The following is a 26,736-nucleotide window of genomic DNA, read 5'->3' as shown; positions in this document are numbered from 1 at the left end:
TCTCTCTCTCTTTTTCTCTTACAGAGGAGGTAAAGAAGCGTTAAAAAATGTTCCACCGTCCGATTCGATTGGTATGAAACGATGCGTTAGAGACGAGAATAGTAGGAGAAAATACGATTTAACGTGGCGTGGTTCTGGTGCAAAGTATAAATATGAGGGAGAAAGAGAGAGATAGAGAACCGACACCGACGGTACCAACCGTGAGCCCGGAAATATGCTTGACGTTAGTATATTTACAGATAGTTATGTTGTAAATATCCCCTGCATATACTTGTCATACTGAGTTTTCAGAGTAAAGAGATAGAAAGTAGATAGATCGGGAAAGAGAGAGAAAGAGAGAGAGAGAGAGAGAGAGAGAGAGAGAGAGAGACCATCAATTTACTACGTCGTTTAATTCTCGCGTGAGTCGACGAGAAAGATGTTTCAGTTAAATGAGAAAACGCTTCGGCCGGATTTGGCTTTCAATTTATAAAGTGGAAATACTCATCGTACGTTCCACGTCGTAATGTCTCCTTGGGGCTTATTAAAAGCGAATAAGCGGTGTTACGTGAAACACGCTTCGTAAGTAGATATTGTATGTACTTACTAAATATATATGTATATATGTATATGTATGTTTATATGTATGTATGTATTTATGTATGTAGAAAGTTTCTACGTAAGAAAAGTTATTTTCGTATTTCTCATCTTTGCTGTGAAATATCGATAAGATATCGTACTCGTTTCACTTTATTTTCTTTGGATTTAATTTTCTTCAAGTCCATAATTTTCTTCAAAATTCTTTGTACAACCATTAATAATTTGTTTTGATATAATAAAAGATTAAAATTGTATTTAGAATTCGTTCGCAAGTTTTAGGAAGCGAATGTATCGAACGAAATCCATTCACCTTTTCAAAGGAATAATACGATTTATTTTAAGAGCGATTAACCAACAAATTAAATGTACAAATCGATTATCTTATAATATTCGTAGCAAGGGTAACGTTGTCTTAAACAGGTTCTTTTTCGTTATAGAGAAAGAGAGAGAAAATTTCCGGCATATTTCTATCCTATTTTCGCTATTTGGCAACAGTCCGAGTATTCTGAATTTTAATAAGGATAGATCCCGTCGACAAAAACTAGGCGAAGGTGAATCTGCGGTCTCGTCGTTTCCAATTACCACGCCTATTTCCTATGTGCTCCTTTCGTTCATCAAAGTACGACAAGCTCTCTAATAATAACTTTCGAACTACGATGTTTCGTAGTTCACTTTTACACGATTGCTCTCTTTCTCTCTCTCTCTCTCTCTCTCTTCCTCACTCTCTTACTCTTTTTATTTTTCTCTATTTCTTTTTCTCCTTTTCCCTTTTCCTCGTACCACCATCGTACATTTTATAGTCCGTAAGCTTTCGTCGGAAAACATATTTCACAGGTTTCCAGCTTCAAATCCATTTGCAAATCTCTTTTTTTTTCCCCCGCGTTTGCACGGACTCGTAGCGACGAAATTTTCACCCGTCGATTCGTTTTGGTTAAAGAACATCGAAGTCATTCTATTTGAAAAAGATTACACTTTTAAGTAAGAAATTTCTAATAAAAAATATAGCAAATTTTCCATTTCCAAAAGGTATAGCTATTTAAACGGGCTATCGAGTGTATTAGGTGTATCATTTCGTTGGATGCATATTATTTCAATAGTTACGTGGATCGAACGATTACATCAAATAAATTTCTTTCTTTTTTCAGACGTTCCAGGGATCTTCTATTAATCAGATTAAAATGGTTCATTCTTCTCATTCTTTTTCTTCAGTATCTTACGAGAGAATAATAATACACAGTAGTTGGAGAAAAAAATAAAAGAAAGAAGAAAAATAAAAAGGGATAGGTGATTGTAACGAATCGGGACTCAGTCAAAAGAGAAATAAAACGTTCTTTCTGAGTTCGAAAAAAAGGTAAGCAAAAGAAAATAAAAACGAAAGCAAAGCGAGTCAAGTCAAAACAAAAAAGAAAAGAAAACAAAATAAAAGTAAACAAAAAGGGAAAGGTACATGTACTTTAGTTATATACCGTAGGTACTACGGCTGGCAGGCCACTCACCGAGACAAACGTTTTTATTAGGAAAAATCAGGAGGCGAGACGAAATCTAGGACCGAGCGCGTGCGCTTTGGGATAGGCGAAGGAGGGTTGAGGAAAAGGTTGAGGAGTAGGGGTTGGCGCCCGGTGGCGCCCCACTCGTCGCTCGGCACCCTTCCACTTTTGGCTCGCGGCGCGCACGCCGTCGCCGCCGTCGCCGCGACGGCAGGGTTGGGCTGTTGTCGGAAGGGTGGAGGTGTCAGGCGCCAGTCGCTACGCGGACGCTGAGCTCGGGATTTCCCTCGTCTTCGCGATATAGAGCTCTATTTTCAGTATCTATCTATCTATCTATCTATTTATCTCTCTCTCTCTCTCTCTCTCTCTCTCTTTCTATTTTGCTCTTTCCACCCCTTCGCCCCTCTAGAAGCAGTGCGTGTGAATGCGCGCGCGCGCTCCCCACGTTTTCACCCTCTCCATTTCATATCTTCTTTTCTCCTTTCTTCCTTTTTTCTTCCCCTCTTCTTGTTGTTCATTTCCTTTTCTTTCGTTTTCGTTCCTATTCCATCGTGAAGCAACCTTTTATGCATGCGCCGTTTTTTTTCCAGTCGACAATCGAAGAAACGAAATACACACCCCTCGAAAATATCATTCAAGTCCAGACGCAACCCTCTTTCCATATACATCCCCGAGTTCTTACCCGCTTGATTCGTCCTAGTCGTAGGGTGAGGGTCGTAGGACCGAGACATTTAGAGAAAGAGAGACAGAGAATCGAGTTATAGAAGGGGAATCGAGATAGGGAGAGAGAAAGAGAAAGAGAGAGAGAGAGAGAGAGAGAGAGAGACCGAGTAAGGGTTCGGGTGGTGGGGAGGATCGTAAGTTCGCGAGAGTTCAGTAGAACGCGTGTGATCGAGAGTCGCGGTCGCGCGGGACATTTTCATTTTCTTATTTCGTGTTTTCGCGTGTCTTTTTGTAAAAAAGTGATGATAAGAGAGTTCTCTTCTTCGAAGATCGTGAAAGGATAGAGTGATCGATTCGAAAGTACAGTAATTCATCGAAGGTGGTTTCGAGAGAGGATAAAGAGGGAGCTGTACGAAGAGAGAAAGAGAGAGAGAGAGAGAGAGAGAGGAGGAAGTGAAGAGGAGTAGAAGGAGGGGGAGAAGGAGAAGAAGGATCATGGAGAAGAATGGATCGAGATTGTGATGTTACTTGCGAGGGGTAAGTGTGTACGTGCGCGTACGTGTGCCTCTGTTTGTGCATGTGTTTTATTTTCCGTGGTGGTTTCGGTGCATATACGCGTGTATATATATATACACATATATTTATATATATATTTATATATATACATATATATATATATATATATATATATATATATATATATATATATATATTGAGTGAGGATCGTTTTGCGAGAGAGACTTTCTTCCTCGACCACTTCAAAGGAGACGCCACGAACACAGGAATTTCAAGGACTATAAGGACTATTCGTCCTTTCACATCACAAGTGCTTCTCGAATACGATCGAGTAACGGGATAATCGAATTCGTTTCGACGGTGACGTCATTACTCGATGCTGGACTACGTTATTATATGAACTACGTAACTCTCATCATATTCGTTGAGGAAGACAGTGGAACGATTGTTTTCTTTGATAGAAAAAAAATTAAAAAAAAAAAAAAAATAAAAAAATAAAAAAATAATGAAAAAGAGAAAAGAAAAAAAGTGTACGAACGTAGAAAAATATTGAAAAGGATCGAGTTTCTGAATTCTCGTCAGGATTTTTCTCTCAGGTTGAACTTTTCCAACGAGAAAAGATATTACAATATTTTACTTGCTGACCGTAGTTCCCTCCTTTTTTTCTTCTAAGAATCTTTCTTTATAGACATTTTTCTTTCTCTCCTTTTTTTTTCTTCCTTTTTCTTTTTAAAATGTATATAGAAGATAAGGGGAAGCTGGGTGTCCTTTAAAAGTCTTTTCCTTCTCTCTCTCTCTCTCTCTCTCTCTCTCTCTCTCTTTCTTTTTCTCTCTTTCTCCATTTCTCTCTCGAACATTTTCTTCTACGTAATCGGTTGTGATCGCGCGTGAAAGGATGGACCTCTACCAAGATTGGTTTACCTACAGCTTCATCTTTGTCTCTCTCTCTTTTTTTCTATTTTTTTCTTTATTCTCTCTTTCTCTTTTTTCTCCCTTTTTTTATCCTTTTCTTTATTCTCTTTCTCTCTCTCTCTCTTTCTCTCCCCCTTTCTCTCTCGATCTCTGAATAGCGCGGAAAGCAGTAAAGAGGGCGGTCGATTAAATGAAATTAATGGTTCTGGCACGACGGTGACGGGCACGATCTAGCTCGGGCAATTAAACGACGGACACGGAGCCTCGCGAGAGGAACTTTCCGAGATATATCTGTCCACTATTCCTTATTCGAAAAGCGATACGGAAGATCGGCACTCACCGAAATAACATTTTCTTTCGTTTGACGATAATTTAGAAAGACGTGAAAATTTCACAATATGGAATACTTTGTTTTTTCTTTTCTCTCTTTCTCTCTCTCTTTTTTCTTTCATTAATTAGGACAAATCATAGAAAAAAGCACGACTATTTTTTCATCATTATATTTTTCATTATTGTCCTTTCATTACATTGCCCTTTAATAATATAGTTGCTTTCGAATGCAACTCATCCAAATTACGATTTGAAACGTCATTATACTCGTACTATACTACTCGTTAATGAATTATGAAAAACTTTGACAATATTTATGGTTGTGTTTATTATTGTTGACTTACGTGAAAAACATTTACTCCCACTTACTTTTACAAATTTCCCTATAAATATTTATTTATTTAATACGGTATTAAATTTTTTTCAAATTTTTTTCAAATTTTTTTGTTTTTCTTTATATATATATATATATATATATATATATATATATATATATATATATATATATATACTTCATTACGTTTGAAATATTTTGTCATATTTTTCTTTCTTTGATAGATACCGACAGAAAAATATTTTCATTTGATTTCAAGTGCGTTCACCGTTAAGTGACACGATATCAAACGATTTTAATACGGTTCGTTGCACGTTTCTTTTCTGTTTTGAACATGCGGACTTCCATGTAGAACACTTTTATTTCCTTTTGGAACCCCGTATAAATTTAATACTATATGCGTTTATCGTGGTGTTAATCGTAGACGGTTGATAGTAAAAAAAATTTGTCGATTTTTCCATTGGAACATTTAACACTGTTTACAAAAGGAAAGACCTAAGGACACGTATTCGGGGCATATAAATTTTATTCTGAAATAGCTTAAAGTTAGTTTAAATCTCTTATTTCGAACGTGGGAGTACCACCCTCTCAACATGCCCATTAAATCCACAGCATCGAGTAATAAAACTTTTTACTACGCGCAACTACGTCGAACTTACATAAATGCTCGACCGTGTTGATTCAAATAGAAAGAAGAAAAAACAAAGAATGGAAAAGAAAGAAAAGAACGGTGGAAGGGAGGGAGGATAAAAGTAATGGGATAAGAGAAAAGAAGAGAGAAGCAGAGAAATTTTTCATTTTTACCACTGTAATACTCGATAAACATTCGATTCACGGTTTTGATACAAGTTCTAACCCTCTTCTTTTTCATTCCCCCTTTTTCTTGTTTCCTTTTTTTCTTTTCTTTCTTTTTATTTTTCTTTCTTTCTTTTTTTTTCTTGTATCAAGCCTCAAAGCCTCGTACTTCGACGGAAAAGTTTGGACGCGGCTGCGGCTTCGAAGGTCGAATCGAAGTATCCCTTGAATTTTCTTTTGACCACAAAACGAAAAGTGTATCTTCTCTTCCTTTGGCCCTTTTTTCCCTTTAAAACTAGCTCGTAGAGTTTCGTTTTCGTCTTCCACCGTTTCGTTAAGCCGTTCGATGGTATTCGCAATAAAACGAGATAGAGAGATAGAAATAGATAGAAACAAAGAGAGAGAGAGAGAGAGAGAGAGAGAGAGAGAGAGAAAAGGAAGTAGAAAGTCGTATTCGATCCAATCGTCTCCGATCGTACCGATGTAAACCCATGCTCGACGGGAGAGAAACGAGCGTGTTCCCTTTCGTATCTTTACGACGTACCTTCGAGGAATCGCTCGAGGTCGATTCAAGGAATGCTTAGCGGTTCGAACGAATATCATCAGAACAAAGACGATTGACTTGAGTTTGTAAGGTCACGCTATTGCGTACTTCAATTTAATAGTACTATTACAATTACAATTAGATTTTACTCGAGGATATTTATCATCTCAATTTGAATTTCTGATTTTCTGCATTCAAAAGGGTGTTAATACTTTCTTATTATTTAAAAGAGATAATAATTTTTTTTTTATATCGACGATAAGAATATAATACTGCATATGTTTGGATAAAAGATAGATGTATGTATATATATATTTTTTTTTTTTTGCTTTTTTTTCTTAATCCAGTTTATTTCCCTGGAAGATCAAGAAGAAGCCAAAAGCTTTGAGAATCCCCAAACTATTTCAATACTTTACGAAGTATCAGATATTTACGAAACCACCATACTACACCGCGAATATTTACGTAACTGAGCAAATACTTGGAAAGCCATGGAGCCTATTACAGAAAATACAATCTCGTAAGAATAATGGTAATTAATAATGAGTTTGTCTTTCTTTCTACCACCCACTCTCTCTCTCTCTCTCTCTCTCATTCATTCTTTTCCTTTTTCACAGTTAAACGCGTATATCATCGATGCATTTTATTCCATTACGTCTTTTCGCTTCGTTTAGCAGAAAAAGTAAGAAAGCTAATGATTAATTAAAATTTATAATCGTAATAAATTTTATTCTATATCAAAGAAAGTTATATTTCATAAGTTAAATAATCGATACGATGAAACGCATTGTTTGTTTCTCGACGCGTCGTACTCTCGAAGGAGAAGAAAGCTTTAAAAGTCATTATTGTTTCCTGAAGCTAGGAAGTCGAACGAAAGTATCATCGATATTGCGAATCACGTTTGACAAAGTAACGCTTTAAAATAGGCCCTCCGAGAAAATGATTTATTCGTAAGAAGAAATACGTTTTAAAAATATTATTTCTAAATTATAAAATCGTTTTCGACGTAGAATAAATTTATATGGATTATGGATTTTTGGCTCATTGATTTTTCATTTCTTTTATTTTTCCGATTTAATTGCAAAATACATTCGTTTCGAAATGAATGAAGTTTTTCCATTTTTAAGATGATTTGAGATTAAAACTTTGAAAATGATCGTAGTCGTTTGAGTGATCCTTAGGATTTTCATTAAAACGAAACTTATCCAGTCGTAGAAGTACTTACGGTGATTAAATCATTCACTCTAACGAATTCTATGACGTCAAAGGAATTCACGTAGAGTCGTAATTCGTGCTTACGCATTATTCGCGAGAAGACGATTTTCATCGTAGAACAACGTTGAAACAACTCGGTAAAATTAATTCGGTCGTTTCCATGAGTAAAATTGTACCATTCGATGTGATTCGAAGTGGCGGAGGCAATGGACGATTATTCCTAACAATTAATTTCCAGCCTCGAATGCATTCGAAGTTTTGTCATTACGCGTTTCGTCTATATTTCATTCGTACCGACGTATTTGATTTGTTTTCGTAATGGCGATTAATGCAATCAAATACGAACAAAATATAATAGTACATGGCAAACTCAATATTATTCTTCTTTCTCTTTTTATTTTTTATTATTTTTCTTTTTTTTTTCTTTTTTTTTTCCTTCTTTTTTTTCTATTCAATGGAATTTCACCAACTTATATTTTTTACCACACGGAATCGTAATCGAGAATATCGTAATTGTTTCTCAATTTTATTTTTGCTTTATTGAAAGCTTTATTGAAATAATTAATGAAGTTTTCGTATGAATGGTATTTATTAACCAGATTATTACGAGTTACGAGTAATAAGCTTACAAATGAAATTATTTAGTCGATTAACGTCGAAAAGAAGTGGAAACTATTTTATTTGTCTTTTACCAAATAATATACAACTTCGTTTACTTTTCTATTTTGAATTAGTATCATGAAAGTGGTTACGTTAAAACCACCAGGAAATAAGTTCAATCGCATTATCTTTGGTTCGGCGACTGTAAGTCCACGAAAAGTTTTCTAACTGTGATAATCTCGATTATATCATTATATGTGCATCACATAACGTTCATGATTTTCTTCATCTCTGGCGATTTTGCATCAGCTATGGTTATTAAACTTTTCATTATCAATCGGTGCAAGCGAGATTGACCTTTTAGCCTTTGCATCGTATTAATATTGTTCGACGTTTCGTTCAATGCAAAGCGTTAAAAACTTTTAGAAATGTTATTGCTACTCGTTCGTGGTAGTACAAAGGTACTTCGCTTAAAGGTCAACCAAACTTTTCTTTTTTCTTTCTTTTTTATTTTTTTTTTTTTTTGTTTTGACGCGAAAAAAAAGAAGATTAGAGGCAGAGGACATTTGAGCATTCATTTAACACCATATGTGGATATCGTAAAGATGCAAAGTTAGTCAGGCATTTTTGGAATTCGATAAATTTTTAATTTTGCAACTTTGTCGCTCTTTAAAGAGGTCAACTCGCTGCGAGTTAACGTAGAATGCAAATTGGAGAAATATTGCACGATCTAATATCAGAAATAAAAAAAAGAAAAAAATGATAATCATAAATCAGGATTAGAGACACGCATAAATTTAAGCATTTTTCTTCTCGAATTAAAAATTAAATTTTCGCATGTATTAAATTTTCCCCAATGTGCGATTATTTTACAGGAGGAAAAGTCGACGGAACGTAAACGTCCATCGCACGATTTTATGTCGTCGTGATAACCACACGTTATCGTATCTGATCCTAGACTTATAAATCTATTCTCGTACCAACATAAATTTTATCATTTACGGGCATCGAAGACGAGGATCTTGCTTTTCCTTTGTTTCTTTTCCTTTGTTTCTTTTCCTTTATTTCTTTTCCTTTTTTTTTTTTTATTCTTTTTTCTTTCTCTACTCCATAAAGAAAATACGAATCTTCTTGCAATCAGATTTATTTTCTGAATATTTAGGGGATGAAATTTTGCAATTACTTGCAAGCGAGTTAAACTGTGATTTATGGAACGATCTATGTGATATCTCTATAGGTGAAAAAAAAATATATATATATATGACTATTTTTAATTGTTGAAAGATTATAAAAATTCGAAATAGAGTGAAATAGAAAGTATATTCGACTTTATTCCTTTCTCGTACAAATAATAGATTTTCAAAAAAAAAAAGAAAAAAAAAAAGAAAGATACCATAATAAAATCTCAAATTTGCATTTTTACCAGAGCAAGAACAGGCACATAGTTGTCGATCGTGTCGAGAAGCAAATGAGATTGTCGTGTAAATAAAGAAGTTGAAAGTTAACTAGAAAAGAATAGGGATGAATTTCTAACCGTAAGAGGAAACGGAGGAGATCTGTGTTGGAATGAATTTAAAGAAACGAGAAAAAGTCGGTCGACTTTTGCGTATGGAAATGTTAAGCAAAGAAACCGCCACGCTAATGATCCCGAGTCTTCTTATCGGCTTAAATTACAAACTGAAAACGTAAATTGGGACGTCGCGCTTAGGTCGAAGAAACAATAGGTTCCCGACTTTCGAAACTTAATTAGGACGGTTTTGCGAAGTATAACGATCGCGTTGCGGCAAGCGAATATCGTGCGACGTCGAAACGAACGAGAGAAAAGGGCGAATAAAGGCTCAAGGAAAATTCGAATGCGGTACTTTGTAAATACGATTCTTCAATGAACCTTAAACCTTGAAACTAGGTCGATTTGGCGGACCCATGGTAGGATTTTTAAATAAGCTTTCGTATCGTATTTTATTCCTTCGAAAAAGGAACGTTTGTGCAAAGTAAGTTTATAATATTTGCGAAACGAAGGGAAAACGTAATAAGGATTCTTATAAAAGCATGTACCTCAAATCGCAACCGCACAATTGTAATGGCATATTCAATAATTTCGATAATTTATATATATATATATACATACATTGAAATATAAGTAAATACAAATATATACAAATAAAATAATAATTTTTACATGTCAAAGATAACACACACACACACACACACACACACATATATACGTACACATACCTATTTAGATTACATGCTCTGTTCCATGTGGGTAGTTATAAAAAGGGACAGTTGAGTCACTAGCTGACCGTAGCGAGTATACGGGTGATCCTTTGACCGTGTCGGTGTTCAGGTGTCACGTTAAAATAAAATAGAAAAGCAAGGAATAAAGGTCAGAAAATCGAGGGGAAAGACATGTGAGGAAAGGGACGAGGTGGGAAGGACAGGTGACGGAAACGCAGTCTGTTTCCTGTGCAGAACAATCGAAAGAACGATGCTACGTGCGTGACCAGTGTTCCTCTCCCTTCCCCCTATATAACTCCGCCCTACCATTCATCCCTTTCTCTGCTCTTGAAACGGTCCTTTAACCAATGGCACACGCAATTTCGTGCATTGTACAAAACGTGGTTCCAACCGCCACCCGTTAACTCTGCTTTTAATGCCACGTGCAGGATACGGAAAAGGAGAGAGAGAGAGAGAGAGAGAGAGAGAAAGAGAGGAGGCGTATCGATCAAGCGTTGGAATTTTCTTTCTTCCTTTTTTCTCTTTTATTTTTTTTTTTTTAACCTTACCTCCGCCCAAACATAAGGTTGTAGGGTTCCAAGTAGCAATTTGTCACGTGCCAGACGTACACATACTTTTTGCGAGCCTTCCTTCGTAAAATAGGTAATTTACTTCACATTCGGATGATATAAATTCAATTATAATGTTCTTCGTTTATAATAGATGATTGTTTTAAAGAAACGTAAGTTTGTGAAAAAAGAATTTGATTATAACAAGATCGAATCTTTGATATAAAAATTAATAAAATATATCGTTGATTATAATCTCATAGATATTTTTATGGTATCGCTTATCGAATATCTATAATTGCTTCAGGCAGAATAATCGAGAAAAAGATCAATAATGATTTCGAAGACGTATGTTGGCTGACATGAACCGTCTATCGGAGTTGCGTATCGCGATCGGAAAGCTATCAGAGGTAAAGGAGAACACGGCTAAATTGGAACATCGCTCGTTCGGCCGTGGGTCAATGCACAAAGTATCGGAACTTCGGGTCACAGAGGGAGAGAGAGACAGAGAGAGAGAGAGAGAGAGAGAGAGAGAGAGAGAGAGATCGGTTAATCAAGAAGTCGAAGCTCGATGTCGCATCACCGTGTTGCAGCGGCCTGTTTGATTTTGAATCAGGCCCAGACATAACTAGGACCGAGAACACGAATTGTAAGCTTCGAAGATAAATATTGGATTTTTTTTTCACCTTAAGAAATTACGAAATATTTTTATTAAAATAATAATTTAATCAAAATGAATTATTAATTCTAATTCTCGAATCGTACGAGATAATATTAAATATCATATTTAGTCACGACAAAATATATTATTTTAATCTAAATCAATCGTTCAATTTATTAGCCATGTAAAAATAAGTATTTATAAAATTGATATCGGTATATACAACGATTACTAATTCCCTATTATTTAATAACATTGCAGTATCCGACAATACGAACGATGGGAACTATCGCCACAATTGTATTTTATTTGAACGACTGTAGATATAGCAGTCACAGAATATAAACGTTGACAATAATTCGGGCGCGTAGTTAGCGTGTCGTTTGTACAAGCAAATTATTACGAAGTTAAATGGGAGCGAGTCTCTGTGAATTAGCTATGTCGATCGCCGGAGGCTATTAATTAAAGCGTAATTATTTATATTATTCGCTTCCTGAAACAACAGAAATCGATGTGTTGTCATTATAGATATGTACTACGTGTATATGTGTGATAGCATTGTTTTTGGATTCTATCGACTCGATATACAATTCGTTGATACGTGAAATTCTTTTTACATAGTTGCAATATATTCGTGTTAGTGAAAGTGTAGATTTAACGAAGGAAAAAGGAAAAAAAGAAAGACGAAATTTCAATGAAAAATACGTTTGGTGTCTTTCGATGGATTTTAAAATTCAATGAGAAAAACGATATAATAATTTTGTACGATGATCATCAACTTATTCATTAATATAATCAGTTTAAAAACAATAGCGATGGTTGATTGATTCTCGTTTGAGTTTGAATAGAAGATTTTTCTTTTTCGTTTTTTTCTTTTTCTTTTTTTTTTTTTCTTTTTTCTTTTTGCTTCTCTCGCTCTCGTTATCTTCCTTTTGCTCTGTTTGTTACTCCTTTTTGTCTGTGCCTCATTTTACGTTTTGTCTGTCCTTTCCTTTTTCATTTTCAATTCGTTTCCTTCTTTCTCTTTCTCTTTATACGACGAATTTTTGTTCGTGGCTTGCCCGAACGGAGATAATACCACCGAACGAACGAATCTTTCCACCATTACGCGTCCCCATTATCGGTCCTATCCCCATCCCCATCTCTTTCGACCAACACTATTGCTACTGATGCTGCTGCTGCCGCTGCATCACCAAAAGAGAACGCGCTAGTACATAAATCAAAAGATATACTTTTCCTTTGGAAGGCTTTACGCCGACCGATAACGGGAGTGCAATAAATGTGGATTTAAAACTCTTTTACTAGGAACACGAGGAAAGATAAAGTAGAATCTCACATGGATGGTTCGATGTATAACTACTTATTTCTTTTTTTTTTTTTTTTTTTTTTTTTTTTAATCTTTCATTATCGATTCTTTCAGAATAATTTCTAATCTTCAAATTAACAATATCATTCATACATATCTATTTGGAAATGAATTATTGATAAACTATTTGTATTTCAATAAATTATGGTATAGCTATTTGAATCATAGTATCGTTAATAATCTACCGTCTATATTATAATTTCAGTTGTTGTAAACATATCTTTAGTATACATTTAATCTTTGTGGCTCATATTATACAGCTTACGTGATCGGAGCTTAAGCATGTAATTAACTAGCCGTCTAACGTGTGCGTCTCTATATATTTACTCACTATCTATCTATTTACCTATGAGACCGTCCATCAATCTTTAGTCACACCAAAGCTTACCAAAGGAAATTTGAGAAGCTCGATAAACGACGGATATGTCGCGTGAACGTTGTTCTGCTAAAAGGCTTACGTTAGAATTATCCTTAAACGATATGCCCTGTCGTAAGGAAGAAAAAAAAAATCTTAAACGCACGAAACAATATTTTCATATTACAATATATATTACATACATATACCAGATTACTTTACATGGGAATGTTAGGTATATTCGAAAAACTCTCGATCGATTATATTTTCTCCTTTTTATTGCGCATTTGATTGCTTTTTTTTTTTGTTTTATTTTCAATCTTTAGGACTAACCTCGGTTATAGTAGATTTGAAATGTAGAAATTGATTTATATTAGAACATTAGGGCTTAAACTATTGGATTGAAAGGAAAAGGTATACATACATATATGTATATATATATATGTGGGGCATCTGTTTAGAACACACGATGGTCGAGAGTTTGTTATCGTGTTTGATGTAGCACGAAGAAGGTAATAAATCCTTGACCTCCCTCTCTCCCTTTCGTAATACTTAAAACAAACGCCCTTTAATTTAGTACAACGTTCCGCATATAACTTGTATAGAGTCGAAAAGCCCAAATGTTTGTTAATAATAGTGGTAGTTGGTAACCGTGCTGCTGGTCTTTACTTCGGGGGAAAATTTCTGTCCGAAGTTATATTGAAAATCAGAGTGCAAAATGTCAAGATACTTTCGTCAAAAGATATACAAGTTTCTTTTACCAAATTGGATGTGTCTTCCTTTTTAAAATGTATTTGCTTAACAACGCTCATGCCGTACGTTTAACGAGTTTGAACTGAGCTTAATGGGCTACGAGTAATGAGGGCTCCATGCATTTTTAATTAAATTAAAATCAAATCCGAGCTTTTCTATCCATCTCTCTCTCTCTCTCTCTCTCTCTCTCTTTCGCTCTTTATACCTTAGTCTCTCTCCGTCTCTTTTTCTCTTTCTCTCATTCGAAATTCTTTGAATTTTCTGATAGACACTTGTTATTATCGGCTTTACCAATTGTAATTCGTTAGAAAAGCCTCTTTATCTAACACTTTCTTTTATCTCACTTTCTTCTTTAGAATTTTCTAAGTTAAATTTTAAGTAGGATTTAAGTTCTAAATCCGGTTTCTTGATTGGCTGATCGACGCCATAAGCGGAGCTTAAAGTTTCGGAGAGAGAGAAGCATCGTTCTAGTCCTACATAGTTAAGTAGATATATGTAGCGAAAGGAACAGAAGGAAGGTTTGGATCGATCGTTAATGTTGCGGATGTTGCGAGTCTCTCGTTCTCATGGCCTTTCCTACTCGTCATCGGCAAACGTGAGCAATGAATCGATTGAAACCGTTCACCGTTCAGTTCGATTCATTAACGTGATTCAAAATGTATTGCCCGCACTCCGATAAATCTCTCATTCGCGTTAAAAGTATTATCGTTAATCGCGATGTCGGCTGTGAATACACATCAACACGAACGCCGTAGCCCAGCTTCGATTAAAAGTGCCAACCGAAAAATCGATATGTGCGAGTGTACAGCTCGAATTAGTTCAACTCGATTGTGATATTAAAAGGAAAAAAAAAGAAAAAAAAGAAAAACGACTGACAGAAATAAATAATTATTTCTTTTTCTCATTTACTTCCTTTTTTTATTACTAAATGATAAGCGAGTCATTTTTTCTTCTTCTTTTTTTTCTCTTTCTTCTTTATAAACATTCCGAACTAATAATACTAACGATAAGAGTTTTAAATAATGTTATACCATGTACTTGAACTCGTGAAAATCCACGAAACAATTGATAAACATTGCTTATACATAGGTGTATATATATATATACGTACATACTACGAATGGTACGTGGCTATGTATGCAAACCAATGTGATTTTCGTTGTCGTTTATTGAATATTCCTTGTGCTTCATATATCAAATATTTCGAAACACATGAAAATTTCAATGGATTGTAAAATCGATGGATGAAATTAAATATTGTTTAATGTTCGCCGTATATGAAGGAAGAACAACGAATGTAGAAATAATAAAAAAAAAAAAAAAAGAAAGAAAGAAAAAAAAGAGAAAAGAAAAAATAGAAACGGAATAAACAAAAATTACAAAAAAAAAAAAAAAACACAAAAAAAAGGAAAAGGAAAATAAGAACTGAAAAGAAAGGGTAAAAGAGAAGTTCATAAATTTTCTAATAAAATGGCATGGGATCTTCACGGGCGACGTCATTTAAAAGAAAAGCATTTTGTGTTTTGTAACATGGGACCGACTTTTTCTACACGAACGTCTTATCTCGCGAAGCAATAACGTCTGAAAGAGTGCTTTGATATCAAACTGGTTGTGTTAGTAGCTCCGTATATACGTGTGTTCGCGCACGTGTAAAGAAAAAAGAGAGCGGTAGAAGTGCATGACGATGCATATGCAAAGAGGACGATCTCGTCTCACTCTTTTGTCGCCGAAAGAAAAACCGCCACTTCCCTTTTGTAAGCATACTAAAATCAACCGAATATTTTATCCCTCTCAAAGAACTCTGCACCATCCATTCGTCTTTCATGTCTTACAAAGTTTCGTAACGATACATCGACGTGATTTTTCATATTAAAAAATGCAACAATAATTTGATTTTATAATGATACCGATGATAATATCGATTGGGAGATTAAAAACGAAACGGGCTTTCTTCTTTTTTATTTTTTTTTTTTCTTTTTTTTTTTAACATATTCATCACATAAATTCATTAAATATGTTATCATCACGTGCTAGTACACGTAAGTACTCATTTTCTTTCATTATCTTTATCGCGTCAAGCTCGTCATAATTTATAATTTACGATACGTACTGAAAATATCTTTTGCATTTGCTTTATTTTCTTTTATCTCGTTTTACCTTTAGTTTAAGAAAACCGACGGTAAAAGAATATATATATATATACATTCGATCGAATGGTTAAAAATGTTAAACTATAAAGAAAAAAAAGAAGTTTCACGCAAGAGTACGATTATTGGTTACCATTTAGATATAGGAGTCGTAATAGAATTTCGAGCTGTATTGCATCTGCAAGCGACACGTTCTTCGAATAGACCATGAAATCGTGACTCTGTAAACTTTTCGCGTTAACGTTCGTGGAAAATCGTTAGTTAGGTAAAACTTTGAAATAAAGGGAAGATTATAAAATCGACAAAAGGTAAATGGTATGGAAGGAGCTTGTTAAAATATTAAGTTAAGTAATATCCGTAAATCACAATAGATTCGAATTCCCTTTGGACGTATATATGCGTATGATACGCTTCGATTGAGACGAAATGCAAAGATGATGAAAGTGAAAAGGAGGATAGAGAAGAAGTACTGAAAATGAGTTGGAATACGTTACTCATGGGGGTGAAACGACTTTACGTGCAAAAGAGGCGTCTGCGAGGTCGTTGAATCTAAAATATGTATATGCAAATTATTTTTCCCGTTCCGACGGAAGATAGGCGTGAGCCAATCCACTCCCATAAATTTCTCTCTCTCTCTCTCTCTCTCTCTTTCACTCTTTCTATTTCTTTTTCTACTCACTACCTTTCTATCTCCGAAGTGCATTTCCGCGAACACTCACAAAACTAAGCCCCCGAGAAAAGCTTCGAGCTACTTTCTCGTTCGAGGGGTGTTAAATAACATGGACTCGGTTTAGCCTCAAAATCCTACGCTTTTCTTCTCGCCTAGGCGATGCGACTTAGCGATGGGCTGAGGAGGGAGGAGGAGAGGGCAGGAAAAAAGAAAGAAGAAAAAAAAAGGAAACAAGAAATAAAGAGGATGCAAGTTTCTGTCGAAGACTTATACGACACTTCGTGTTTCTTACTATGTATAGTTTACTTACTCGTAGTTCTTTCTTTTCGTCGAAAAAAAATATCTCTCCCTTCTCTCTTTCTATCTTTTAAAAATTTTAATATATTATTATCAACTATGATAAAGTATAACAAATAAATATTTTTGTTTAACGTAATATCCCAAGCTTTAATCCCGTAATTATATATCATCGTGATGATTGATCATTTTTACGTAAAGAATATCCTCCAACGAGGATCTTTGCTTCTAACCATTAAACGCAGTAATATACGCAGTCCAACGACGACGAATCACATGCATGTTAAAAGGTTTAAGGTAATGCAGGCACGTTTTCTCGAACGAACGAATTTATTTTCGTGTTCATTTTTCGAGCCACAGGGGAAAATCGGGCACGAAATCGTGTGGTTTATTTAGTGCGATTTCGATGCAAAGAACGTATTTCGCCACCAGCAAAGTCTCCCTTATGAAATTTAGAATTCCCGTGATGGAAGCAAAAGCGTGGATTACGAGTCGCGATACTACTCTTTGACTTAATTCGTTAATTCGTAAATGAAGGAAGTTGTTAATTTTTTCTTACAATTTAAACAGTTTCTTCTAATTGGTCTTTCTTCTAAATGGTTCTTTTCTTTATTTAGAATATTACATATACGTGGAATTTTTTTAAACGTGAGAATCGTATAGGTACGAAATATGGTTGATTATAAAATAATTTATTACATGACTGACTTCGAATGAACATTTAATAAATTCGTAAAAGGATGTGTGCAGGTATAATAAAATAAAAATTTAACAATTTGTATTATTATTAAAGTATTCGTTTTCGCGAGATTAACGTTAATAAACATTTGATATTTATCTCTTTCCACGTTTTTACATAGAGGTAGGTCCAATGAATTTAAATGAAATTTTCATTAATATTCTTCCCAATTTGATCCGATCGATATTTGAGAATAATTTACGTTAGCGTTCCGCGCACAGAAACGTGGTTTAAAATCGAATGTTTGAAAATGCACCGTGGTTCGTTTAAAAAGCTCGGATTAGCGTCTCTTGAAACAACCATAGAACAAAAAAGACGATCAACGTTTTTATATGCTCGATCGGATGGAAAAATACGCAAGAAATAATAATTAAATTTTCTTTCTTTTCTTCTCTCCCTCCTCCCATTTTTTTATTTTATTGTTAAATACAATAAAGAACGTATTATATCTTTCGAAACGTATCTACTGATTCTTTGAAAGGCGATTTAAAACGACTACGGAATACGTGGATATGCATATGTAGCCACATTACGAATTTAATTTCAACTCGCATTCGGGCAGCTTCAATTTCAATAAATGAATTTTAAAATGTTGGGGAAAAAACATCAAAGGAGCGCTAGAAGCTTTAATTTCACAAACGAGTCAAAGTCGTTTTCCGTCATTATATTTATAAACTTTACGTAATCTGCTTTCGCACAGATAGTGTCCATAATATCTTTATTTCTGTCAACGAAAAGGATAAAGATTATTAAATATAATACGTAACGTTGTCATAATTATTAATTACAATAATTTGCAAGAAATATATTTAAAATGGAAATTTTGACTATTTATTTTATTAACAGTCATAAAAATTTATTTGTAAAGTGGGACATTTGGAAAGTAGAAAAATTTTTGATTAGCCTTTATATTTCCTTTCGACGAACAAATGTAGTTATTAAAAAAATTTGTAATTTGAACTTTTAATTAACGTAGAGAGAAAGAGAGAGAAAGAGAGAGAGAGAGAGAGAGAGAGAGAGAGAGAGAGAGAGGGAGTGAATAGAGAAAGAGGAAGTCGGTCTCGAACGGCGATCGCTAACAACGACCACGATCTACGGTTTCACATAAACGACTCTGGCTGCGATAATGGCTATTTTGTGTCTCCTAAGGGAGAATACTCCGTACAGTCGTAACGTGCTGCTGTTCGTGCAATTATGTCGCGATAATTCCCATAAGACGCATCGGTATGGACCAAGTCATTGCCATTGCATATTCTATGTACACTCTATGTAGATTAAGCATCGAATTGTTTCAGTTTCGAATTTCATTGATTTTCCTTTAAATCCATTGCTTTTTTCAATCGATTCTTGCATTCCTTCAACATAGTATCTCTATTCGAGGGACAGAAGAGTAAAATAATTTATATGAAAAAAAAAAAAAAAAAAGTAAAGAAAATAAAGAAAAAATCAAAAAAGAAGAATAATGAGATTAGATATTTATAGACGTAATAGGATAATTAGAGAAATCGAAAATGAAACAATTACGACAATTGAATAGTATAAAGTAAATATATGCATGTATTCTATTTACCCATTAAAATCATATAGATGAATTTTGAGCTTGTCATTATATTCAAATATCTATTATTCGATATCGTTAGGCGAATTCGAACGAGTTTATTGATAGTGAGCAAAGTGAGAGAGACAGAGAGAGAGAGAGAGAGAAAGAGATACGATAGTATAACAGAATTGAAAATCACCAGCTGTTTCGCTCATTCTGGAATAGAATCTAGAATGGAATCTATTTACCTTCAATCTGTCTATACGTTATATCGTAGGATCCCTCAACCCTTCCTCCGTCCTTCTCTTTTACTAGATGAAATTCTAGACTCATTTCAATTTCCAAAAACATTTTGATACTTCATTTTCATTGTATCCCCGATCCAGATGATCGAAACATCATAAAATTCGTTTATTATTATTATATTATATGTTTATTAATTTAATATACCAGTAACCACATTCTCTAAAAAATATCTGAACAATGAACAACCTCATTCGCTGTATCAAACGAACTCGAAAGTTCATCCGAGGATCCTGACTCGCGTGTCCATGGATTATACAAGCAATTATATTTGCTTTTAAGTCTAATGGATACAAGTGGTGCCATAAATCGGGCTCCGTGTATCCATTAGATCCCGTTGGTGGTATGTACAACCGTCCGTAGCATCGGTACTTTACTAATTAGCTCACCAAAGTATTTTAAAGCAGCTTTACGCAGCAACGAGGAAGAAACTAGAAATAATAAATTTGCGCTTTCAGGATCTTTTATTTCGTTTCTCGGATTGCCTAAGAGCACAAATATATCTACCTACTAATATATATATATATATATATATATATATATATATATATATATCACATTATATGCATAGAAATATACTTACGTAGTGGAAGCTTAAATTTGTATAGCAAAGATACGTAAATTTCTTTTTGAAAAGTAAAATAAATATGGCTATTAAAGTGCTCTAAAACTTAAGAACAAGTCGCGTTTATAAATTTATTGGTACATATCTTGGAAATGGTAATGGAATTTTGTTTAATGTCAATTATCCATCGGAGATGGACAATGTCGTGGCGTAATTTGGCAGTGGAATACACGAACGACGTCTAAATTTGGTATAACTTTATTATCGCTCTCGTAACCGACACTTGATTGACGTAGTTTCAGTGCCGCAAGGACGCTGACGTTGGAATTCTGTGGTGAACGTTTCCTACGGTACATTAATAATTACGACGTCTTACCGTCCCTTGGAACACGTGTATTATATTCCGAATACTCACTTGTTCAATTTGTTTCAATTCTTGGCTTATCCCGTTATCATTTCTGTCTATATTTTATCTATACTTGCATGTTCATCATCAATTCTATATTACACTTGTTCTAACGTTACTAAAATAATCAAATATATTAACGTTTAATAAATCCTTGTCATTTAATTCATTTTTCAAAACGATCTTGATATTTTTTATTAGATCGTCATTCGTTATATTTAAGCAATAAATATCATTGATAAAAAATAGTTGATATTATTCATAGTTGATGAATCGAAATGAAAAATTGTAAGTTACTGATCACTAACTGTATCGTTTATCTTACTTCTTTCTTCGTACCAAAGTTCCTTTCCTTCTTCCTTTCTTTTTTTTTTTTCTTTTCCCCTACACTTTTTCATTACGATCCTCGACAAAGAAGTCTTAATAACCGGATCGCTAAGGTACGATCTGCCGAGTTGTTCCGACGGACACTTGCAATTACTAAAGAATAATGGGATGTATTTGCCAGATATATCTAGGCGATGTTCCTGGCGTGAAAGCGACATTGAGAAGATAAATGCACCGCACGATTCGTCGATAAGTATCTCTTTTGAAGCTTAAAAGAGCTTTCGAAGAGAACGACAAAGCCGATTACGTTTAACGACGTACGTTACAATACTTCACTTATTATTTCTAATAATATAATGTCAAATGATTCGTCAAAAACAGAAATATCTGGATATTCGTTGACGTGATACTTTTTCATCTCGAAAAGTTCATTCATTAGACTATCAACCGATGATGGATCGTCCCGTCGACGAGATCGCACGAAAAAAAATAAAATAAAAAAGATTAGTCGGAGTTGGTGTAATATATTATCTCGGTTCTGAGCAATCCCCTCAAATCAAAATGACTTTTTCTAAATGACTTTTTTAAATGAAATCTATATGACTTGTCAAATCTTTCAATAGAATCTTTAGGGAAAAGTGGATGTGGATATTACTGTATACAAATTATCCAATCGTAATGTCGATATCTATAGTGATTTATAGTGTACGAATTTTTTCAATCATTACAATATACGTAACCTATCCATCTTATATTGTTTTATATGAAAAAGGTTTTTTTTTTTAAAAAAAAAAGGCAAATCGATTCGTTAAAATCTTATGTTCATACGTGTGTTTGACCTGTACTACTTAAACGTCTCAACTCATACAATTCTTTCCCATAGAAAAGTTGTATTCTACTTAAATGTCTGATAACACATACATGATTACTGATTGCTACTTAACTTTTAATAGTATTTAAAATTAATATACTAAAAAAAAAAACAATTCAACCTATATATGTATATATATATATATATATATATATATATATATATATATATTTTTAAGATATACTCAGATATTTTTCTTCGAAGTATATAATAACAATTTTAAAATTTCTTCTCGGCGAATCTTTGGATCCATTTTCTACGTAACAATGATATGCGTTTAATTTAAGATAATTATCCCTGGGGTATTAAAGAAAAATGTAAACATTCGACAAGGATCGTTTGTACTCGATCGTGATTGTTCAAGTAAGGAAGTGAAAAGATCAGTTATCCTCGGGCATCCTTATTGATGGGCCGGTCTAAGGAAGGAACGAAAAGGACGACGATAGCCTTAGGCGTTAGGGATGGAGGAAACGTGTACATGGTTGCTCCCTTCCTGTGGGATTCGACGGTATGTATGCGGCTTTTCCGGACTTTCGAAACATCGCGTGTCATGAGAGAGGCGAAAGCATTTTAGAGGATGGACTGGCTCGTTTCCCTTCGGGCACTTGAACTTGCCCTTTACTGAGGCAAACCCCAACGACAAAGGTCTTTCCTTCATTGTATCTATTGTACGAGCATTTATTGACTTTTAACCTCTTCTCCATATGATCTTCTTTTTCTTCTTCTTCTTAACTTTTATTCTTTTATTCTTTTTATTTTCTATTTTTTTTTTTTTTTTTTTTTTTTTTTCAGTAAATACATACCTATTTATTCAGAAATATGGTCAAGTATACGGGGTAGTAGATATATTAATGCTATCAGATTGAAGATATTTCATGTAAATCTTTTTTATAATTTAACAAGTTGTAAATATATTCACGTATCACGAAGTTCGAAACATAAAAAAAAAAGTTATTGTTAATTTACGACAAATATTGCGAGAATGTGTACGTTAAGGTAAACATACGGACAGGAAGATTATTATCCACAAACGAAAATTCTATTCCGATATTCGATGTTACGAATTCATTTTCATACGGCTAAGCTAGTATATATATACCTACGCCATCGCGAAATTTAATCCACGATGGATTCGCACAAGAGCTTCTCGTATCTCTCATGTATGTAGAAGAACGTATTACAGAAACGGGAAGGGACGTATTACATATGTAAAGCGTCCTCGTGCACGTAACATTTCCATCCATCATCAGACGTCGCGTAAAAATATTTTAATGTACTCCATCGTATCTTGAAAAATATTATCGTTTTTAATCTGTTTTTACGTATTCAAGTAGTCTATTATTATTATTATTATTATTATTATTATTATTATTATTATTGGCGGTATTATTAGGGGTTTTATTTCAAGCGTACACTTTTTTTTTTGTCTAAAAGAAAATTGCCTGCAATATAGTCGTGATATTAAATCGATGAAAGTTTTATTTCTTAATACGCGACCTTTTTACCTTTTTTTTTTCCACGATTAAAAAGGGAAACGAGAAAAAGGTAATGAGAATAGAACGTAACAATTTTACACAGGCGAACTGTAATTCATTTTTACTATTATCATTCGAACAGAGCTCGTGAAAATTCTCGATAGAGGTATAAGAGATATTACCTAAGATTAAAACAATTATCATCTCGATAGTTAAAAGAACAAGCGAATCGTTTTGGATATATGTATGTCACTATACTGTCCTTTTCCATTCATAGATATTTCATATTTAAAATATGCGTTTAAATGGAACGCGTCGACTTTATTCAAAGGAAAGATTAATGGATCGATACGTTTTTCGTATTTCGTCCATATATAGCATATATAACGTTTTCGTTTCATATCATTTTTCAATGCGAAGATGTCACACTGCGATGCCTTCTGCGTCAAAGGGAAAACGCTATGCGGAGTAGTATAGTGTCTTTCTCTTTTCGTATATTTATCTTTTTCCTCTTTCACTAGCTTCGTCTCTTTAGCTTTCTTTTCCCTCTCTCTCTCTCTCTCTCTCTCTCTGTCGTTCTCTCTCTATCTCACATATATCTCACACACACACACACACACACATATATATACATATATACGTATACATAGAATACTCGTACGATTCCGAGGAACAATGTCTCTCGTGCGACGAAAGTACTAAAATATTTATCGCCTTTCTCGTCTATTTCCCATTCTCTCTCTCTCTCTCTCTCTCTCTCTCTCTCTCTCTTTCTCTCTCTCTCTTTCTTGTACAGAATTCGTGCTCGTTCTCACGAGCCTGCACTTCCATGAGAGAAATCCGCGCGCGTTTGCGTTTCACCCGACGTGATTTTCGTTGATGCTGCTGCCGTGGGTATGCCCGTAAAGCGACGCCTCTCCCATTCGATTTCAGCAAATCCTTATTGTTTCCGCGATCCACGTAGGGCAATTTGCAAGCTTGGAATGTTCCGTGTAAGGGAGAACCCGTCAGGAGGGAAAATATTTTCCTCGTTTATACGTGACGAAAGCAAAAATCCTATTAGTTATGCCGAAATAGTTCGGCACGTAAGAAGAAAATCTGTCTTTCTTTCATTCTTATTTTTTTTTCTCTCTTCTTCTTCTTCTTCTTCTTCTTCCTTCTCTTCTCTTCTACTTCTTCTCCTTCTTCTTCTTCCTCTTATCTATCCCTGTCTTTATCGCTTAAGAAAAACGGGATCCATTTAGTTAAACGACACTAAGATTCGGTACGAGCTTCTCATCCCTATCCTATCATGCAATGGCAGTCGAACCAAAACTGAATTTACTTTCTTCGAGTCAGCGCTCGAGTGTAATTTCGTTGTAGCTTCGGGGTCTCCTAGCCTCGCCTAAGATTAAATTCCGTCTATCCGTTCGCCCAGATAGAAGTAGATTTTTCAAATGCCCTTAGTCCTTTTCTCCTATTGGCCAACAATGCCGTTTATCTCTTTCTGTAGTTCTTTTTTATTTTATTTTATTTTTTTTTTTTCTTTTTTTTTTTTACAGATACACCGTTACATCGTTCTAACGAGAAAACCTTTTGAAAGATTCCACTCTGAATTTTTCTCTCTTATTCTCTTTCTTTCACAACGTTTTACGATCTACACAAAGTATATCCTATTAAAACGAAATACGAGTATGTAGTAAGTAAAAAAGAATGATTTACATGCCTTATAAGTGGTTCCATATAGTGGAACCGTGGATATACAGACAAACGTATAATTGAAATTTTATATTTTTCATTTTTCTTCTTCTTCCTTTTTTTTTTTTTTTTTTCTTTTTTTTTTTTTTTTAATTCTCTAAGACGCCATATAATTTCATTTTCATACGTGAATATATTCAATGTTCGTTTAAAGTCAAACGAGAAATAACTTTTAGGGCATTGTTTCACATTAAATTAACAAAAGCGAATTAACTCATAGAAAATTTTCTTTTATCTTATGAATTAAAAACGATATAGAAACGTTGGAGGAAAATTTTGTGCCAAAGGAAATTCGTGACTTGCGTAATGAAAATCAACCAACCGATCATAATTTCTTAACGATCTCGTTACGCCGAAAGAGAATTATTCGTGGGCTTTCGTGTATACCGGTTATTTAGAAACTTCGTTATCGTGATTCCGTTTTCGAAAGTTCGCTTTCGAACAATAAGGGATGAGAATTTGAAAGGGTAAATCGCAAACGAATGGAAAATTGATTAACGATCACGTTCATAGTATTACGATTGGTAGATCGAAGTAAAAATATGAAATAAGATGGTTATGAAGTGAAACGATGTGATATAAAGTTTCATTGAATCGAAATGTTATTTTTATCTCTTTCGATAAAACCATGTATGCTTTGGCATATAAAATTTTATCACTGAAAAATCGAGTTCTTTGAAAGTAAAGAAATAAAAATTAAGAAATAAAAAAAGAAACAAAAAAGAAAGAGAAAAGAATAATTGAAATTATTAATCCAACATTTTACAGATATTATATGATTGAAGGATCGATAAAAAAAGGAAAAAGAAAAAGATATAAAAGAAACGTAGAAATATATTGCAGTTTTTTCTTTTTTTTTTTTTTTTTTTTTTTTTTTTTTTATTACAATGCAAACGATAAGAAGATAAAATGATTTTAACGATATATATTATCTCGTTTAATCAATGCGTATTGCAATGTCCATTAGCGAGATTCAAAGTGGACGGGTATTAAAACATCGATTGCGTAGCGATAAAAATTCCCGCTATTGAAGAATTTTTTATGGCAAAAGTAATAATAAAATTATTGAAGGGCGATCGCGCAAAGGAATTGACGATAAAAAGGGGCGGACGACCGATATGAGTTCTTTATCATTACTTTTTCCTTTTTTTTCTTTTTTTTTTTTCTCTTTTCTTCCAAACGATATTCATTCATTCGAACCTTTATTGATGACGTTTATGAATATATACATACGATAAAAGAGAAAAAAATTACATAATTCTTACTCGTACTTCAACTCATAATCATTTAAGATATTTGTTAATATGTCGTCAGAATGTATATATATCGTTCGTCGATTATATATATTTGATTTTGAAAATCGATATTATCAATAACTTATTATGCTTTCTAAAGAAAAAGTTAAATAAAAAATATATCAAAACGAATTTACAAAGATATTTTCATAGTTAATAGAATTGGTGCTTGCCGAGGAGATAGGATATCGAGACAACCGAAACAAAGGTAAACCGTTAATGCGTATAATCGTGCTTTCCATAATTACGAACTTTGCATGGAGGCTTTTAAAGCACATTTTGAAAGCGGCAATCCGTGGCCGTAAGTAGGTATAGATAATATCTAGACTCTATCACGGTTATCTAATTAACGCCGATCATTATTAATTCTCTACGATCACGATAGGAATTCTAAGTGTTGGTATGCGATATATATATAGTACTCGCAAGACAATTATGTAAAGGAAGCCGTATAAAGACAGAGGCAGA

The 26,736-nt window shown here is 34.0% G+C and overlaps 1 protein-coding gene across 1 annotated transcript in view; it reads left to right on the top strand.

The window, feature by feature from the left end:
* Positions 1-445: 445 nt before the first annotated feature.
* LOC118440145 (uncharacterized) overlaps positions 446-26,736 on the top strand; it is a 129,856-nt gene continuing 103,565 nt past the window's right edge. Inside the window, exons 1-3 of the mRNA XM_085661361.1 lie at positions 446-561; positions 1,725-1,930; positions 3,059-3,266. The gene's annotated coding sequence lies outside the window, so the exon portion shown is untranslated. The remainder of the gene's footprint in view (positions 562-1,724; positions 1,931-3,058; positions 3,267-26,736) is intronic.

The sequence above is a fragment of the Vespa mandarinia genome, chromosome 14 (assembly GCF_050613455.1).
Source record: "Vespa mandarinia isolate Hongniang chromosome 14, ASM5061345v1, whole genome shotgun sequence".
Taxonomy (NCBI): Eukaryota; Metazoa; Arthropoda; class Insecta; order Hymenoptera; family Vespidae; genus Vespa; species Vespa mandarinia.
Note: the sequence above shows the minus strand (reverse complement) of the source record. Positions and strands in the feature narration are given on the sequence as shown.